The following is a 20,898-nucleotide window of genomic DNA, read 5'->3' as shown; positions in this document are numbered from 1 at the left end:
CATAAAATGCCAAGATGGCACAAAACCCCCACAAATGACCCCATTTTAGAAAATAGACACCCCAAGCTATTTGCTGAGAGGCATGTTGAGTTCATGGAATATTTTATATTTTGCCACAAGTTGCGGGAAAATTACAAACTTTTTTTTTTTTTTTTTTTTTTTAACAAAGTTGTCACTAAATGATATATTGCTCATGCATGCCATGGGCATATGTGAAATGACACCCCAAAATAAATTCTGCTGCTTCTCCTGAGTACGGGGATACCACATATGTGGGACTTTTTGGGAGCCTAGCTGCGTACGGGGCCCCGAAAACCAAGCACCGCCTTCAGGCTTTCTAAGGGCGTAAATTTTTGAGTTCACTTCTCACTACCTATTACAGTTTTGAAGGCCATAAAATGCCAAGATGGCACAAAACCCCCACAAATGACCCCATTTTAGAAAGTAGACACCCCAAGCCATTTACTGAGAGGCATGTTGAGTCCATGGAATATTTTATATTTTGCCACAAGTTGCGGGAAAATGACAAACTTTTATTTTTATTTTATTTTTTTCACAAAGTTGTCACTAAATGATATTTTGCTCACGCATGCCATGGGCATATGTGAAATGACACCCCAAAATAAATTCTGCTGCTTCTCCTGAGTACGGGGATACCACATATGTGGGACTTTTTGGGAGCCTAGCCGCATACGGGGCCCCGAAAACCAAGCACCGCCTTCAGGCTTTCTAAGGGCGTTACAGTTTTGAAGGCCATAAAATGCCAAGATGGCACAAACCCCCCCAAATGACCCCATTTTGGAAAGTAGACACCCCTAAATTTAGGGGTACACTAGTGAGACTAGGTAATAAATAGCGGGTGCCCTGAAACTATAAAAAAATAACTAACCAACCAGCGTCACCTGTAACAGTTATATGGTGATCACTGGTGAAAGGGTTAACTAGGGGGCAATTAGGGGGCTTTATGCGGTAGTATATGGGGGTCCCTGGCGCTATAAAAAGCTGCAGCGAACCTAAATACCTACCTGCCTAACTAGCGTCACCTGTGACACTAATACAGCGATCAGAAAAACGATCGCTTATTAGGCTGGGTTCACACTGGAGCGATGCGGGAACGCCACGAATGCGCGGCGGGTTCCCGCATCGCATGCCTCCCGGCGGCAGTTCACACTGCCCTATGCGAACTGCTGGGAGTGTCAGTGAAATGTTACTGACACCCCCAGATCAGTTCGCATATCGCAGTGCGATCTGCAAACTCGGATCGCATGGTGTGAACACCCATGCGATCCGATTCTGCTGCGGGCCAAAAAAAGGGTCCCGTGCGAATTTGCGGCGGGTGTGGCGGGTGCGGCGGGTGCGGCGAATGGCTGAACTCGAATCGCACAGAGATCGGATGTGATTTGCACTGCAGTGCGGTGCGAATCACATCCGTTCTCATAAACCGCTGCAATGTGAACCCAGCCTTAGTGACACTGGCGACGGGGGGTGATCACGGGGTTAAACCTTTATTGGGGGGGTTAGGGGGGTACCTTAGAACTAAAGGGGGCTAACCCTAACTGCCCTAACAGTTATTAGTCACAAATGACACCCGCCGGGTGATCAGGGGGTTAAACCTTTATTAGGTAATAAATGGCGGGTGCCCTGAAACTATAAAAAAATAACTAACCAACCAGCGTCACCTGTAACAGTTATATGGTGATCACTGGTGAAAGGGTTAACTAGGGGGCAATCAGGGGGCTTTATGCGGTAGTATATGGGGGTCCCTGGCGCTATAAAAAGCTGCGGCGAACCTAAATACCTACCTGCCTAACTAGCGTCACCTGTGACACTAATACGGCGATCAGAAAAATGATCGCTTATTAGGCTGGGTTCACACTGGAGCGATGCGGAAACGCCGCGAATCCGCGGCGGGTTCCCGCATCGCATGCCTCCCGGCGGCAGTTCACACTGCCCTATGCGAACTGCTGGGAGTGTCAGTGAAATGTTACTGACACCCCCAGATCAGTTCGCATATCGCAGTGCGATCTGCAAACTCGGATCGCATGGTGTGAACACCCATGCGATCCGATTCTGCTGCGGGCCAAAAAAAGGGTCCCGTGCGAATTTGCGGCGGGTGCGGCGGGTGTGGCGGGTGCGGCGGGTGCGGCGAATGGCTGAACTCGAATCGCACAGAGATCGGATGTGATTTGCACTGCAGTGCGGTGCGAATCACATTCGTTCTCATAAACCGCTGCAATGTGAACCCAGCCTTAGTGACACTGGCGACGGGGGGTGATCACGGGGTTAAACCTTTATTGGGGGGGTTAGGGGGGTACATTAGAACTAAAGGGGGCTAACTCTAACTGCCCTAACAGTTATTACAGTCACAAATGACACCAATGCAAAAAAAAATAAAAAATAATGACATTGGTGTCACTGTGACTGGGGGGCAGGGGTAATTGGGGGGGTGATCGGGGGGTAAAGGGGGGGTGTGAGTGTGCCTGGCATGTTCTACTGTGTGTGTAGAGTGTTGGTGCAACTCACTGATCCGCTCTCCTCCGTGTCGGAACGAAAAATACCGACACGGAGGAGAGAATACATCACTTCCTCTCCTGTGTTTACATTACAGGAGAGGAAGTGATGTCACCGGGGATTTCTATTCGTCGGGAGCGATCGCGAGGGGGTGGCCATGAATGAATGGCCGCCCCCTCGTCCCGGATCGCTCCCGGACGAAAACCGACCGCCGCAGGCACCGGGCGGGGGCCCGATCGGGCCCCCGACCCGTGGGAGGCAAGGGACGTACATGTATGTCCTTATGCCTGCCCGTGCCATTCTACCGACGTACATCGGCGTGCGGCGGTCGGCAACTGATTAAATAATAAAATACGATTTACAATTACAATTTAGATAGTCATGCTGATATCAGTGAAAGGCTTTTTAAACTGTAATATGCTGGTGTAAATAGGTATTCATATAAAAAAGTGAGGTTCAGATTGTCCAACAATTGCACAGAGTTACATACATATTCATTACAGATTCATTTGGTTTTTGATGCAGGTGTAAGATCATTGTTATGAGGAGAAAAGGTGAGAATTTCAATCTAAGATAGAAAATTGTGTTCCAATGAATTATCTTTTAAAGCCAAGTCTAAGTTTCCTGTCACTTTAAACCACTTGAATACCGGACACTTTTATTCACTTCCTGCCCAAGCCAATTTTTAGCATTCAGCGCTGTGGCACTTTGACAATTGCACGGTCATGCAAACACTGTACTCATTTTTTTCACACAGATAGAGCTTTTTTTTTGGTGGTATTTAATCACCACTAGGTTTTTTTATTTTTTGCTACTTAACCACTTTAGCCCCGGAAGATGTGACTGCTCAATGACCAGACCATTTTTTGCAATATGGCACTGCGTCGCTTTAACTGACAATTGCGCGATCGTGCGAAGCTGTACCCAAACAAAATTTACATGCTTTTTTCCCCACAAATACAGCTTTTTTTGGTGGTATTTTATCATCTCTGCGGTTTTTATTTTTTGTGCTATAAACAAAAAAAGAGCAACAATTTTGAAAAAAAAACAATATTTTATACTTTTTGCTATAATAAATACCCCCCATTTTTTAAAAAATCTAATCTTTTTCCTCAATTTCCTCTTTTTAGGCCAGTATGTATTCTTCTACATATTTTTGGTAATAAAAATCGCAATAAGCATATACTGATTCGTATGCACAAAAGTTATAGCGGCTACAAAACAGGGGAAAGATTTTATTTTTTACTAGTAATGGTGGTGATCAGTGATTTTTATTGGGACTGCGACATTATGGCAGACAGATCGGACACTTTTGACACATTTTTGGGACCATTGACAATTATATAGCGATCAATGCTATACAAATGCACTGATTTCTGTGTAAATGTCACTGGCAGGGAAGGGGTTAACACTAGGGGGCGATCAAGGGGTTACCTGTGTTCCCTCAATGTGTGTTCTAACTGTAGGAGGATGGGACTGACTAGAGAAGATGACAGATCGTTGTTCCTAGCTAGTAGGAACACACGATCTGTCTCTCCTCTCCTCACAGAACAGAGATTTGTGTGCGTCCACACACACGTCCCTGTTCTGGCTCTCAAGCCCATGATCGAGCATGGCCATTGGTCATCACGACCACTGGCAATGCGCATATCGGCACCCCCACAGTGCAGGGGCATGTGCCTGCTATCCCCACTTAAAGGGCTGATGTACAGCTACGACAGTTCATGGGAACGTGCCGTCCTGCTGCAGTATAATGACGGCGGCTAGTCGGCAAGCAGTTAAACAAAAAAAGACTGAAAATAAAAAAAAAAAAAACTTTTTCTACGTTTCTGTTATAACATTTTTCAAATAATCAAATCGTTATTTATACAGTTAGGTTAAAATGTATTCTGCTATATTTCCTTGGTGAAAATAACCCAAATTAGTGTATATTATTTAGTCTGTAAGAATGTTATAGAGTCCACAAACTATGCTATACAGGCATACCCCACTTTTAAGTACGCAATGGGCTTTATTTACTAAAGCTGGAAAGGGCAAAATCAGGCTCACTTTTGCATAGAAACCAATGAGCTTCCAGGTTTTATTACCAAAGCTTAATTGAACAAGCTGGGGTTAGAAGCTCATTGGTTTCTATGCAGAAGTGAGCCTGATTTTGCACTTTCCAGCTTTAGTAAATAAACCCAATTGTGTACTTAAAAGTGGGGTATGCCTGTATACAGTATATCTCAAAATCGATCAATCTTGATGTACTGACAGCATATCTATGAGGCCTGAAAATGACAGAACAGTACACATACCCCCAAATGACCATTTTTTGGGGGAAAATAGACAGTCCAAGAATAGTAAGAAGTTGTAATTTTTTTTTCACAATTAATAGAAAATGAAAAAAAAAATTGTGACAATATTTTTTTTTAACATACTGTCACCGGTGTAGTACAGGGTTGTCATATAACAGATATGGCAGTGATCGGGGACACTGACTGGTGACAGTATGTAAAAAAAAAAAAAAAAACATTTTCTTTTTTTTTCTTTTTTTAAAGATTTTATTTTTCTAACACACCGTGACCAGAGCAATACAGTGTTATCATTGTTACATTAGCTGGGGAAGTGATCAAAATTTTTTCTTTTTTTTTTTTTACATATTATGATTGTTTATACCAGTGAATTTCACTGGCATAAGCAACCATTTTTACTGAATGAAACTGGTTAAGTTAGTGTCTAGCTTGTTGTGATTAGCTGTGATTGGCCACAACTAATCACATGGTACAGATGGACTGTGATTAGCCCTGTCTGTACCATGTGATCACTGTGACTGATCACAGCTAGCAACACAATTGTTTATAATGGATGCAAGAGGCGCGTTCTGGGATGATGTCGTATGACGTTGTCCCAGAACAACAGTGCTCCCGCCTGGCCCTCATTTTACTATATTCTGGGTGGGAAGCTGTTAAATTATTTGTTTGTGCCAAGCTTGCCCAAACAAACTATTTTCATTATTATGTTATTCGACAGCTGTGTTCCTGTCTGCTGCTGGTATAATATCAGGTCAGGTCGAGTGTTTCTCAGCCTATTTTTATCAACGAAGCCAGGGCTTCCTCTACAGAGGTGAAAGTCCTGACATCATACACCTACCTCTCCGCCTCAGCCAATCAGGTGCTACTACAGTGTGATACAGCATTAACAGCCACCAAATAACATAGTTATTTGCCATTGCCATTGATTGTGATTTCAAGAATCACTTGCAAATATTGAGCCATATAGTAACTTGTACAGGGTGGTATTTAGAACTCCTTTTGGAATTTCAGTAAGCCAATTTGTTACTATTGAATAAATACTAGTACTTAGGTGCCCCATTCCCCATGGTCAGCTATCTCTTTCACTCATTCTCAAGTTGATTAAGTTTCTATCTATGTCCATACTAAGATCCTAAAAAAAAAAAAAAAAAAAAAAAAAAAAAAGACTGATGGAGGCTGTAGCAACCTCCCTGGCGGTATGATTATTTCAGATTTTAGGTGCTGAAAGCGGTACAATTATTTTGCATGGAAATTTGGCATTTTATATTTTAGGCCTGTAATTCTTAGAAATAACTCACTTAAATCTGTCCTAACAAGAGTCTAGTAGACATCCCAGGTATGATAAAGTTTGAAACACAAAATCATAAATTATAATATAATAAATAACTATAACCCTTTCACACGGACGGCTGTTCTGCCGCAGTTTAGCATGTTTATTTTTTTCTGTGAAATTCAAGACTCCAGGCACAGCGATCAGCTGCATTTGTACAGTGCAATTACATGCGTTTACGTGCGTTTCTGTGCAGTTGCGTTCAGCTGCAGTTATCTAATATAGTCGTTCCCATAGCAACCCTTTTTTTTTATTTCTTTTTTTGGTCCCTTGAATCCCTTCTCACGCTGCTATCCGCAGTTGACACAAAAGACTGCGATTACCTGCAGTTATGTGCATATAGCTGCGCTACATCGCACCTGGACACATTCAATTCTATTTTTTCTATTCGCACTGAACCGCATGTAACAAAATCATGGCTAAACGCTGTGTGTGAATGGGGCCATAGGAAAGCATTGTGTGCTTTTAGCTGCGGTAGAAAACTAGGAAATCCGCAGCTAAAAGCACCATTCTATCCGTCCGTGTGAAAGGGGCCTAAATAATTATAGCAAATTATAATATAATAATAATAATAATAAAAATTGTTCAATAATGTAATCAAATCAAAAACACTGACATTTGCTCAGTTGCAGAATTGTCGCTGTCATTACTTTTAATGTTTGATGATGAATTTCCCTACAAATCACTATCGCTCAATTCTGCGAGTGATTCTAATTTATTATCGCTGTTTTCTAGCTGGTCTAAAACCACTTTTGACGTAAACTGACATTTTTTAGTTGCTATGGACAATCTCCAGTTTCCTGGTAGAAAGAATAGTATTTATAATATAAAGCCGCATGCAGGACACTGGACAAACCACTGGGGACAAAGGGATGTTTAATTATTTGATACAGTATACTGTATCCATATTGTGTTTTTTACTTTTTTGAATTTGGAGCCGAACTCCGTCCCCGTGTGTCGCAATGCTCACAGGAAACGGAGCTCGGCATTGTGACAGATCGAGCGAGACACGACGGCTCACAGATCACAGTGGAGAGACATCGCAGGATCCAGGGGACAAGGTAAGTAACCTCTACATGGATCCTGCGATGCGATCCTGATCCCGATCCTGCAATGCAATCTGGCTTGGGGTTACTGCTTTTGGTACTGAAATCTCTCCCCGAGCCCTACTCGGGAATACCACCAGGGAGGCTACCGGAGCAGAGGTAGAAAATATAGGCTGCTGAAGAGGCAAGAGGAGTATAAGAGCTCTTCTCTTGCCGGGCATACTATTTTGTATTTTTTTTTTTTGATACACTGACATGCAAGCAAGGATTGTGTACTGTACCTGTTGTCTACAAAGATAGGTGCAGTAGCATTTCTTCACTTAGCCATGTACTTAAAACATATGAGCTGAAAAGGTACCTAGTAAAAAGATAATCAGCAATGGAGTCCTCTGGGATATTTGCAGCCAAAAAAATGAATGAAAGAAAAAAGATCTGAGAGAACATTCCCTGCTGGTAATAGGTTCTTCTATGTTTTCCATTACAGTGTAAAACTTTTTCAATGGGTCAATCAAAATAAGTTCTATTCTAGTTATGTAAGGAGTCTGGTGGTCTGAATTGTCAATACGGATATCTGCCTGCTTTATATTTTATATCTAAATGTTCTGTCCACCTAGGAGTTTCGGGTGCCCCCACCAAACCACCACCACCCATTCCATTTTCCAGCAACTCATATTGTAGTCATCAAAATAGGGTCATAGCAAGTGTGCAGACCCAAAAACTCAAATGCAGTGATCTAACCAACCGGGACCATAAGAGATATGTAAAATTGTCAGAAAATGTAAAACTAAACTCCAGGTAAACATTCTACAAACATGAATGTGTGCACTTAAAGTGTTACTAAACCCAGTAATATGAAAATAGTTTACCCACCCCACAGCGTATTCATCTTTTTTTTACATTAAAAATACCTCAACTATATGCCTTTTTGGATGATTTGTATACCACAGTTACATGATAAACTGCAGAGTTTCTCCAGATTTCCACTGCAGCCTATATACGCTCCCAAATGTGTGATGTCAATATCATGTGACCTGGCTATCTCTGAGAACAAGTAACTGTTCTCTCCAGCATAAAAGACACAACTGAGCATGTGCAGGCCAGCTACTCTGCCTGTGTTAGCTGATTTTCCCCAGATAGACAGTGTCGGAGGGGGAGGATCCCTGCATACAGGATAAAACAGCCTTTTTACACAATACAGAGAATTAACCCCTTAAGTTCCACAGTGAGTGTATCAAGCATGCTATGCTGCATATACAGACTGATTTTACTGTTGTGGGTTTATTAACACTTTAAGTATTTAAAAAAAAATTGTATTTAAATGCAACTAGTATAATTATTACCTTCAATACATTAAGTACATAAATTAATTAAACACTTAAGGACCAGAAGGATTTACCCCCTTAATGACCAGGCAATTTTTTGCAATATGGCACTGCATCGCTTTAACTGACAATTGTGCGGTCATGCGACGTTGTATTTATATATTTTTCCCCATAAATAGATCTTTTGGTGGTATTTGATTACCGCTGGGGTTTTTATTTTCTGCCCTATAAACAAAAAAAGTGACAATTTTGAAAAAAAAACTATATTTTTTACTTTTTGCTATATTAAATATCCCAAAAATATATTTAAAAAAACTAATTTATTACTCAGTTTAGGCCAATATGTATTCTTCTACATATTAGTGGTAAAAAAAAAATAAGCGTATATTGATTGGTTTGCACAAAGTTATAACATCTACAAAATAGGGGATAGATTTATAGCATTTTTATTTTATTTTTTTCACCAGTAATGGTGATGATCAGCGATTTTTAGCTGGACTGCAACATTGCGGTGGACAGATCGGACACTTTGGACACTTTTTTGGGACCAGCGACATTAATACAGCAATCAGTGCTATACAAATGCACTCATTACTGCATAAATGACACGGGCAGGGAAGGGGTTAACACTAGTGATGATTAAGGGGTTAAATGTGTTCCCTGGGAGGTGTTTTTAACTGTGGGGGGCGTGTAATGACTGCAGAAGGAGAGAGATCGCTGTTCCAAATCACTAGGAATGGACGATCTCTCTCAACTCCACTGTCAGAACAGGGATCTGTTTATTTACATTGACAGATCCCCATTCCGGCTCTCTGTGGAGCGATCACGAGTGGCCAGCGGACATTGCGGCTGCTGGTCACACGCATTGGCTCCGGTGCCGTTGCACGCCCACTGTATCTATTGCACGAACCAATGTACAGCTATGCTGATTCGCACAATAGTGCCAACCTGCCGCAGTATAATGATGGCGGCTGATCGGCAAGTGGTTAATATAAAAAGTTCATCAGTGATCAAACTTGGACTAGATTTGATCTGTCAGTGGAAGCAGTGCCACTTTAAGCCCTTGTACACACGGTTGGACATTCCAACAACAAAATCCGTCAGATTTTTTCTGACAGATTTTGTCCGAAACTGGTGTTGCATACACACGGTCGGACAAAGCTGTCGGAAAATCCAATCGTTCATAACATGATGACGTTATTTAGTTACGACGGGACTTCGTTCAGGTTAGTAGCCAATAGCTTTGGTCTAGGAATTTGATCTGAGCATGCGTGGCACTTTGTCCGATCATAATTTTCTACAAACGATCGGATAAAGTCCAATCGGATCATATTGCCGGACATTCCGTCAGAAAAAGTCAGATGGAGCTCACACATCGGAATGTCCGACCGTGTGTACAAGGGCTTACACTGCGGTGATTGGTTGTAGACTGGTGTTTAGCTGTCCCCTATATCATTTAGTTTTGTAGTGTGAAGTTCTTAGATGTAGCTATAGGGATAATGTGGAAGGCTTATTTATAGTTACATAGTTAGTCAGGTTGAAAAAAGACACAAGTCCATCTAGTTCAACCAAAAATAAATAAAAAATACAATCTCATATACACAATCCTTCACCCACAGTTGATCCAGAGGAAGGTGAAAAAACTCAGCAAGGAATGCCGCCATTTGTACAGCAGGGGAAAAAAATCCTTCCTGATCCCCCTAGAGGCAATCGGATTTTCCTTGGATCAATTTTACCTATAAATGTTAGTACCCAGCCATATTATGTACATTCAGGAAAGAATCCAAGCATTTTTTTTTAAAGAAATCTACTAAGCTGACCAGAAGCACATCTGGAGGGAGTCTATTCCACATTTTTACAGCTCTTCTGTATTTGGAGATGACATCTTTTTTGCTCTAGATATTTTATATATATATATATATATATATATATATATATATATATATATATATATAAATACTAGTATAATTACCTGAAATATTTTAGATTTCAACCCTAGGAAGGCTAGGAAGGGGCGCAATTTAAGTCAGTATTAAACTCCAAACCAACTTTAAAAAAACGTAAATATCATCATTAGAAGTGGCTACAGAATTCGTTTTTTTTTAACCTCCCTGCGTCCCTTTTTGCGTCTCAAAGCGGTACAATTATTTTGCTTAGAAATTTGGCGTTTTATATTGTAGGCCTGTAATTCTTAGCAATAACACACTTAAATCTGTCCAAACAAGAGTCTAATAGATATCCGGGTTTAATGAAGTTTGAAGCACAAAATTATAAATTATAATGCAATAAATAAATATAAATAATTATTAAAAAAATATTATAATAATCTTAAAATTCATTTCCCCCACGATTCACTATCGCGCAACTCTGCAAGTGTTCTAATTTACTATCGCTGTTTTCTAGCTGGTCTAAAACCACTTTTGATGTAAAGGGTTACTTTGTGGTTGCTATGGACAATCTCCAGTTTCCAGGCAGAAAGAACAGTATATATCACATAAAACTGCATGCAGGTCATTGGACAAATCACTTGGGGACAAAAGGGATGTGAAATAATTTGATATGGTAATGAAATCTGTAGGATTAGAGTGTACTGTATGTATTATGATTTTTCACTTTTTGGAATTGGCGCCGGGCTCCGCCCCTGTGTGCTGCGGCGCTCACAGAGAGCGGAGCCCGCAGAGGCATGGGGCTAAGGACAGAGCCCACAGACACAGAGGGGGGACATCGCAGAATCCTGGAGACAAGGTAAGTATACCGAACCGGGATCCTGCAATGCAATTCCGAGTGTGGCTCAGGGTTACCGCTGATGATGCTGAAATTTAACCCCAAGCCACACTCGGCAAAACAGCCAGGGAGGTTAATGCTTTCCCCCCTGCTTTTATATGGTGATCCTACCAGTAACACACTACAATAAAGTGCCTCCACTTTAGATGAAGGAGCAACAGGGACACCTTTGGACAGCAGCACTGTCAGTCTGGGAGGAGGAGAATGTTAGATTTACTTGCAGATTTAGATACACTAAGCCCTTGTACACACAGTCGGACATTCCGACAACAAAATCCGTCAGATTTTTTCCGACGGATTTTGTCCGAAACTGGTGTTACATATACACGGTTGGACAAAGTTGTTGAAAAATCCAATCATTCATAACGTGATGAAGTTCATTCATTGTGACAGGACTACGTTGCGGCTAGTAGCCAATAGCTTTGGTCTCGTAATTTGATCTGAGCATGCATGCCACTTTGTCCGATTGGAATTCTCTACAAACCATCGGACAAAGTCCGATCGGATCATGTTGTCGGAAAATTTTATATCCAGCTCTCAAACTTTGTTGGTCGGACATTCCGACGGAAAAAGTCAGATGTAGCCCACACACGGTCGGATTATCCGGCAACACGGTCCAATCTGACATTTTCCGTCGGAATGTCTGACCGTGTGTACAAGGTCTAACAGATTGAAGCCACACTCCAGCTAACACTGGAGTTAGAGCAACAGTAAAGGTTTTACATACTTAACCACTTTCAGACCGGACCAATTTGCTGGTCAAAGACCAGACCACTTTTTGCGATTCGGCACTGCGTCGCTTTAACTGACAATTGCGCGGTCGTGCGACGTGGCTCCCAAACAAAATTGACGTCTTTTTTTCCCACAAATAGAGCTTTCTTTTGGTGGTATTTGATCACCCCTGCGGTTTTTATTTTTTGCGCTATAAACAAAAATAGAGCGACAATTTAGAAAAAAACGCATTATTTTTTACTTTTTGTTATAATAAATATCCCCAAAAATATAAAAAAAACATTTTTTTCCCTCAGTTTAGGCCGATACGTATTCTTCTACATATTTTTGGTAAAAAAAAATCGCAATAAGCGATTATTGATTGGTTTGCGCAAAAGTTATAGCGTTTACAAAATAGGGATAGTTTTATAGCATTTTTATTAATAATTTTTTATTATTTTTTTTTTTACTAGTAATGGCGGCGATCTGCGATTTTTATTGTGACTGCGACATTGTGGGGGACCCATCGGACCTTTTTGACACATTTTTGGGACCATTGTCATTTATACAGTAATCACTGCTATATAAATGCAGTGATTCCTGTGTAAATGACACTGGCAGTGAAAGGGTTAACCAGTGGGTGGCAGTGTAGGGGTTAAGTGTTCCTAGGGGTGTGTTACTAACTGTGGGGGGGTTGGGCTTTCATTTAGTGTACACTGATCTCTGCTCCAATCACATGGAGCAGAGATCAGCGTCACTAGTTGCTAGGCAGAATGGAAAAATGTTGTTTACACAGCATTTCCTCCATTCGGCCGCTCCGTGAGACGATCGCGGGGATGCCCGCGGCGATCGAGTCCGCGGGTCCCGCGACCGGACTCACGGGGGTCCCGACCAGCGCGGGAGCGCGCCGCCGCCGGCGCGCTCCCGATGGCAGGGCGGCATCGAATATTTGGACGTACCTGTACGCCAATATGCCTGCCCGTGCCATTCTGTCGACGTACATCGTCGTGCGCTGGTCGGGAAGTGGTTAAAGTGGTTGTAAACCCTTACAAACCACTTTGACCTACAGGTAAGCCTTAATCTAGGCTTACCTGTAGGTCCAAGAAATATCTCCTAAACCTATACGGTTTAGGAGATATTTACCTGAAGACAGCCACCGCTGTCTACGGCGCATGCGCCGTAGACAGCGGCGCGCAGGTGCACTGGGTAAGCCACAGATCGTGGCAATATGCAGCGAGTGTCGACTCCCATGCGCATGCGCGGGAGTGACGTCATCGCTGCTGTGGCGAATCACAGCGCCGGAGCAGCAAGACCCACCAAGAAGATGGACGCTCGGAACTACAGGGGACAGCGGTGACTTCGCTGGCTCCTGTGTCAGGTAAGTGACACATAATGGACTACTATGCGATGCATAGTAGTCCATTATGCTTTACCTTTGCAGGGAATGAAATAGGAAGTAAATCCATCAGGGTTTACTTCCTCTTTAAAATAAAGCCGAGCATTGTAAGCAACCCGGTCAGTGGTAAATAGTTTGTTTCAACACTCTAACTGGGACAACTTGTTCTGTTAAAAAACAGATCACCTTGTGAAAATAAAATAAAGAAAGCCCAAACAAGAAAACGAATGCAGGGATCTATGAATTTGTAAGCTGCAATATAATAAATGTTTGCTTTGAGTTTAATACTGTTTTAAGGTCAATTAATTGTCCTGAATTCACATATGCAATAAGGAAGAATGCTGATAGTAGTAGAAAGAACATAAAGATGACTCCATCAATAGACATTTTCTGCTTTTCTATTGTCCAATCACAGACTGGGGGCATGAAGGTGACCTAGCTGTGCTGCTTAACTAAAGCAGAAAAAAGTTGAGTCTGGACTGTGTAAAATCTTTAAAGTGGGTGGACAGAAATAAAAGTCCTTTAGCAGGTAAACGTTTAGCTGTTTGCCTTGGAGTTTAGCATTAAGGCTACATCATCTACCAAGAACTTAAATTTGAGGATGGAAGTATACTTTAAAATAAACTGCATTAGAGACACAACTGACCCACCGAATGAACAGTGTATCAGTAAGTAAAACTAAAGCCCATTTGAGTCATCTCTATCTATTATTAGTGTCTATTTAAATATACTGCACAAAAGTCGCAGTTAGAGTTGAAAACCAGGAGCTGTTTCCTGTAAAAATTATTGCTGTACCGGTTCCTGCACTGAGCAATATTTATAAGAAGAGCAGATGCTATGATAAAGAAATCCACCCATTACTCACACATTCTCATCCTGGCTGTAATATACACTTCACAACACAAAGTACCAAGAAACAATTGGTTACCATGGCTATTCAGAGTGGGTGGCCATCCTTGTACCCACTGAATGAAGTGTAATAGGTCTCACAAATTACCAACTATTATTATACACAGTGAGCTAAGAGCGTTTCTGAAAACTCCACAGTTTGTAAGAAAACACATTTACTCTGTTTTCCTACAAAGTCATTTCTATCTGGCTGTTCCCCACTATTAACTCTAATGCTCGCGTTTATTTAGTGAACACGTCTATAAAAAGCCAACAGCTTCTACTGCCAAACCATCGCCAGGAATTAAAAAATAAACATCTCAAAGAACTTTTCACAGGTAAACGTCATTCCCAGTTGTTTTATTGGCTATAGCTTCAGAAACGAAAAAGATAAAATGATTAAAAAATGCTTAAAAAGGTTAATACAGAATTAATATCTTACACTGAGAAAATAACATGAAATAAAATATATACGTACTTTTTTGTAGGTTGGAACATGGCTAATAGTCAGGTCTTTAAAGTCCCATTAGAGATAATTGTGCTGGCCTGTGTAAACAGTAAAGCACTGAATTTGTCCTCATCGTAATGGGCTCTCATTTCAGAGCAATACAGTAACTCATTTCATGCTAACAGAAAAATGTTCTCTAGCAAGTTATTTTACTAATGGATCTGCCAGTACCGAATGAAGTTTGATTAGACTAAAATGAAAGCACTTGAATAGCTCTAGAACAAATGTATGTTTCTATATGCCAATGCAATTTTGATGTTTGTAAAGGTAGATTTCAATTTTGCCTATATGTCAGTTAACTGAATGACCCACCTTTGTCTGTAAGGAGGTCAAACTGATCAATGCAACATAATGTTAGTAGTTTATATATATTTATATCGCTATTGCAATGTAAGCAGTAAGCAGTAACATTTGTGCAAAGTGTTGAAAATTGCTGCAAAAATTGGCATGTAAATGGCCAGCAAAGTCTACTACTGTAGGGTCTATTCTAATTGCCAGACGGAGACTATGGGGGTTATTTACGAAAGGCAAATCCACTTTGCACTGCAAGTGCACTTGGAAGTGCAGTTGCTCTAAATCTAAGGAGTAGATCTGAAATTAGTAGAAGCTCTGCTGATTTTATCATCCAATCATGTGCAAGCTAATATGCTGTTTTTATTTTCCTTGCATGTCCCCCTTGGATCTACAGTGACTTTACTTCCAAATGCACTTGCAGTGCAAAGTGGATTTGCCTTTAGTAAATAACCCCCTATGTGACTAAGACTGAAAAGGATTTAGGCTATGCAAGGAAGGTTGCTAGAAAAAAAAGAAAGAAAAATAGAAAGAAAACTGTTTCAAAATCATTGTTATTTCCCTTTAAATGATCAGTCCACTCAAAACAATGTTTTAGATATAGTTGGATGCTGGTAGGCTCAGTTAGCTTCTGGTTTCCTTGATTGTCTTTGCATTGCAGTGGTAAGTTTTCCTAATTTTCTGGCTCTGTTCATGCCTAGCTTCGAGTTTTAGATGCCCCATTCTTTTACAGAGTCTGTGTTCTGTGTACCTCATATAAATATCCATTACAGACATACCCCACTTTTAAGTACACAATGGGGTTTATTTACTAAAGCTGGAAAGTGCAAAATCAGGCTCCCTTCTGCATAGAAACCAATGAGCTTCTAACCCCAGCTTGTAAAATTAAGCTTTGTTAATAAAACCTGGAAGCTGATTGGTTTCTATGCAGAAGTGAGCCTGATTTTGCACTTTCCAGCGTTAGTAAATAAACCCCGTTGTGTACTTAAAAGTGGGGTATGCCTGTACAAAGTGAAGCCTGATCATACAATATCAAGTTAATGGTACTTGAAAGGAGCATAAATAAGACATGGTCAAACAGGAATCCAGTTGGGTTATATAGTGAGTAGAGAGTTGGTCCAAGGCCCCCAAATTTCCTCAAAAACCTCCAAATCTTCTTTGAAAAGTTGAGGGATTACTGCATGCCCTTTAGATTTAGCCCTGGGTGGGGGTAAGATGTCACTTTAGTATTAATACGTTCGGAGTAGTACTCGGATATTTGTTTGGTCTCCACCAAGAATAGTAACAGTTTTTCCAAGGGCTTCTGTTGGAGTGTCACTGTAAGTGATTTAAATTGATTGGCAACTGCATGTCTCAACTGGAGATAAAAGAGAAAGTGTGTTGAGGGAACCCCAAACCCCTTTTGCCTTGTAGAGAAATCTTTCATTCAGCCTTCCTAAAATGATTTATGCAGAAACTTAAGACCTTTAGGAGGACTGATAACTTGCGCTGGGTACTGATAGAAATTCATGGATTAGAGCCTTACCCTCTTATAGGTTAACTATATAACATGAGGTGTTCAATTTTTCAGTTTAAAGCAATCCAGTTGCATCAAAACAAAAATTCTACAAAGTCTTACCATTTTCTTTTGAAGTCGGCCATGGCCAAATTAAATCACCTGTACCCTGCCAGTTTACTGAAGAGAAAGAACCTTATGGTCTGTGTGCTTTTTCTTTAGAGGTCAAACATGGCACCTGCTAAATCAGAGCTAGAGCTCTCCAATCGACATAAAGCATAAGCTATGCTGATTGCTTAACTATTAGTCTAAAGCATTGGGGTTATGTTTGACCTCTACAGAGAGACCACCCTTTCCAGAGAGAGAGAGAGCAAATGTTCTTTTTCTACAGCATGCTGACAGGCTTTTCTACTCAGGTTTTGGCTGATTTATAGAGAAAACAAATTGTAAAGCCTCGTACACACGATCTGATTTTCTCGACAGGAAAAATCCGACTGTTTGTACGCTATATCGGACAATTGTTGTCAGATTTTCCACTGACAAATGTTGGATGGCAGGCTTTAAAATTTTCTGCGGACAAATGTCAGTTGTTGGATTTTCTGAGCGTGTGTACACAAGTCCGTCGGACAAAAGTCCAAAGTACAAACACACATGCTCGGAAGCAAGGATGAGCTGGAAGCAGTCGGTCTTGTAAACTAGCATTTGTAATGAAGAATTAACATTTGTGATGTGGCAAATTCTGAAATCTTGGCAAACTAACTTTCAAAGGCTTTTTTTTTTTCCTAGTGATATCAAGAATGATATTATTATGCTTGTTATTTTTTTTTTGTACCACAACACCATTATCCCCTAGTTTTTAAGATCAAAGATACAATCATTTTGGTGTCCCTTGTTAATTTTATATTGTATTTTTTTTAAATGTAACTGCCCACTCCCAAACTGTCATTTTAAGTAAAACACATAGCCAAGTAATATTCTCCACATTTTTTTTTATTGTGCATTAAAAAAAGAAAACAAATACAATTAGACTATCTGCCAATAGAACTTAACCAAAAAGTGCATTCTATGCATCCAAAAATATATAAAATACACCAAATCAAATTATTATTCAACCAAAAAATTAAATAAAAGCCTCATGCATTTGTCCTGCTTCTTAACCCCCCTAGCGGTAATCCCGAGTCTGGCTCGGGGTAGGAATTTACTGATAGAAGCAGTAACCCCGAGCCAGATTTGGGATGGCTTCGCTCGATGCAGGGGAGGACACAGGGAGAGTTACTCACCTTGTCCCCTGGATCCAGCGATGTCCGCCGCGCTGTGTGATCGAGCTGTCCTCCGCTCGATTCACAGTGCCGAATGCCGCCGAGCTCCATTCCCTGCGGCGTTACGGCGCACGGGAGCGGAGAACGGTGGCAAATTCAAAAAAGTTAAAACACACAAAACACACACAGCACTGTAATCTTACAGATTACAGTGCTGTATTAAAAAATACCCACCCCCTTTGTCCCTAGTGGTCTGTGCAGTGCCCTGCATGCACTTTTATATTATAAATACTGTTTTTTACTGCCTGGAATTTGGAGATTGTCCATACCAACCAAAAAGTGTAAATCTTTCAGTGTTTTTGGATTTGATTACATTATTGAATAATTTTTATTATTCTTTATTATATTATAAACTTTATCATACCCGGGATGTCTGCTAGACTCTGGTTTGAACAGATTTAAGAGCATTACAGGACTACAAAATAAAAGCCAGATTTCCGTGCAAAATAATTGTACCTCTTTCAGCACCTAATTCCAGACTGAATCATACCGCCAGGGAGGTTAATATAAGGGGGTCAACAATGCCAAGAGTTGGTGAAAGCAGGGGTCCGTCATCCGGAGATAATTCCGAAAATCATCTGGATTGGTCTCCTGGAACTCCCGCAAAAGAAAGGCATATGACATAATTGGTCATGATTAATAAAGCAACCATTTTTTGGTCCAAAAAATCCACCTCCTCCTTTTCCTGGACTGGACTTGGGTCAAAGCAATAACTCCAAGGCCAATAATAAATTACATGTTATGTCCTCCGATTCCACAACATGGCTGGTTGATGAATGGCAGTTCAGAAATGAACTGTAAAGCGTGAAATGAAAAGCGAGAAATGAAAGGTAGTCAACACTCACCAGACTTCTACTAACACGAAATTAGCTAAAGAGCTGAAAAACCACAAAGTACGTCACTACGTTCATGTTTGTTCACTGACAATTCCTTGCCGTTTGTATGCAAGACAAGTTCCTGGCCAATGACCTTCAGACAAAAGTCCAAGGTTTAGTCTGCGGAAAATTCGATCGTGTGTACGAGGCTTAAAACTTTACACAACTTTTGCCTTAATGCACCTTGAATGTGTTTAGCTGATTTAAACTGTGGTTTGAAATGGGCTGTAAAATGCAGCAGCCATCCCTAAACAGGTGTCCGAGTCTTTGACACTACCTGTCACCCATTTATACCCCAACAATTTTACAATAAATTATACTTTCTAAAGTGCAACTTGAAAAATGAAAACCTGTCCCTAACCCATGGCACCATAGTAATTTAAATTTGTAATTAGGGCAGGGTGGTTTCACAAACTTTTCTATCCCCATCATGTCCTCTGACAATTAGCGTCTGCAGTGATATATTGCATGACACCATTAAGATGACTGAGGTATCCATGTGACTATAAATGTTCGTGGCATTTATTAGAACTGGGAAAGCCACTTCTGCGAGTGAAAAAACATCTTTAACATTGTAGACCCAGTCCATTTGTGTGAGCTATAGTCTGACCTGGATAAATGAGAACCGTCACAGACAAAGAGATAAGTATAAGTAAGTATTTAAAGTAATGTAAAATCAGACATGAGCTTTTAAAGGTCAACTGTTAAAAAATATAATACTATTATGTAATTCAATTATGTATTATTAAAAATGATTACCGGTATATTTTTTCACATAGATCTAGCAACTATTCTAAGTGCATTAATGTATCGTAAAACCATCCTACTTTAATTTGCACCATTGTAGGATTCCTACAGAGACAGATAGAAGCGTGTTTAGCTTTGCAGCATGACATGGGTGACCACAAGAAAGTGGATTTTCATTAGAAAAGATAAGGTGAGCATGAAATGTATGGATAATCATTATTTTTGTTTTGACAATGTAGGGAAGGGTTAGATCCCATGTCATATCTCTAATAATGTATGTGATTTTGTTAGATTAACCCTCTCTGTCTATCATTGTGATCATTGTCATCAAGCCAGAAAGTGATGGAAAATGTCATTTCAGTAGCCGTCACCAGAACAAGGGTTGTGTCCACTTTTGAAATCGCAGCTCATCAGAGCTCATGAGCTGTCTATGAAGCTGAGATGATCAGCGGAGAACATGAGAATCTGTCATTGACAGAAACAGAAATGACCAGTTTACGAAGGTGTGATCTCAGCACAGAATTCTCCCTCCCAGATTCTCCAGCCCAGAGGTGGAGAATAGGGCAGATAAGAGAGAATCCCTGGAGAACTGAAAGGGTAGCTGATGCTTGGAATAAACTTTTAGCACCGATAGTGAGACAGTCAACAGTAATTGGCTCCAAACATGCCTGGGACAAACTTAGATCTAAAAAAAAATATACAAAAATATACAAAAAAGTTAATGGAAAAAAAAAAACAACAACAAAATGGGCTTCTACCTTAATCAGACCCCCAAGATAGAAAACCCTGACTTTTACAAACTGGTAGAGCAGGTTAAAAACACTATATATATATATATATATATATATATATATATATATATATATATATATATTCAGTGTAGTGTGATGTACTGAGAAGAGCGGTCTCCTCTGTCTGAGAATGCCCCTGTACTCAGCAGCGGCAATTCCCGCTGCTTTACCGCTTGTCGACCAGCCACCAAAGTTTTTATGCAGCAGAAAGGCATGGCTGGGCGAAACGACGTCACTATACGTCACTTTGCCTTTTGGCCACTAGTGGCACGCGCACCCGCAGCGTGTGTCGGAGCCAATGCGAGTGCAGACCTGATAAACACACAGATCCCAGTTCTTTCAGGGGAGTAGAGAAAGATCATACTATGTATGAACACCAATCTCTCTCTCCTCCTAGATAGTCCCATCCCCCTACGGTTAGAACACAACTAGGGAACAAAGTTAACCCCTTGATCGCCCCCTAGTGTTAACTGCCAGTGACATTTATACAGTAACCAGTGCATTTTTATAGCACTGATCACTGTATAATTGTGTCAAAAAGTGTCAAATTTGTCCGCTGCAATAACGCAGTCCCGATAAAAATCGCAGAT

Source organism: Lithobates pipiens, unplaced genomic scaffold, assembly GCF_037356315.1.
Source record: "Lithobates pipiens isolate NorthernLeopardFrog02 unplaced genomic scaffold, aLitPip1_a1.2 Scaffold_23, whole genome shotgun sequence".
NCBI classification, from domain to species: domain Eukaryota; kingdom Metazoa; phylum Chordata; class Amphibia; order Anura; family Ranidae; genus Lithobates; species Lithobates pipiens.
This window is presented reverse-complemented; position numbering follows the sequence as displayed.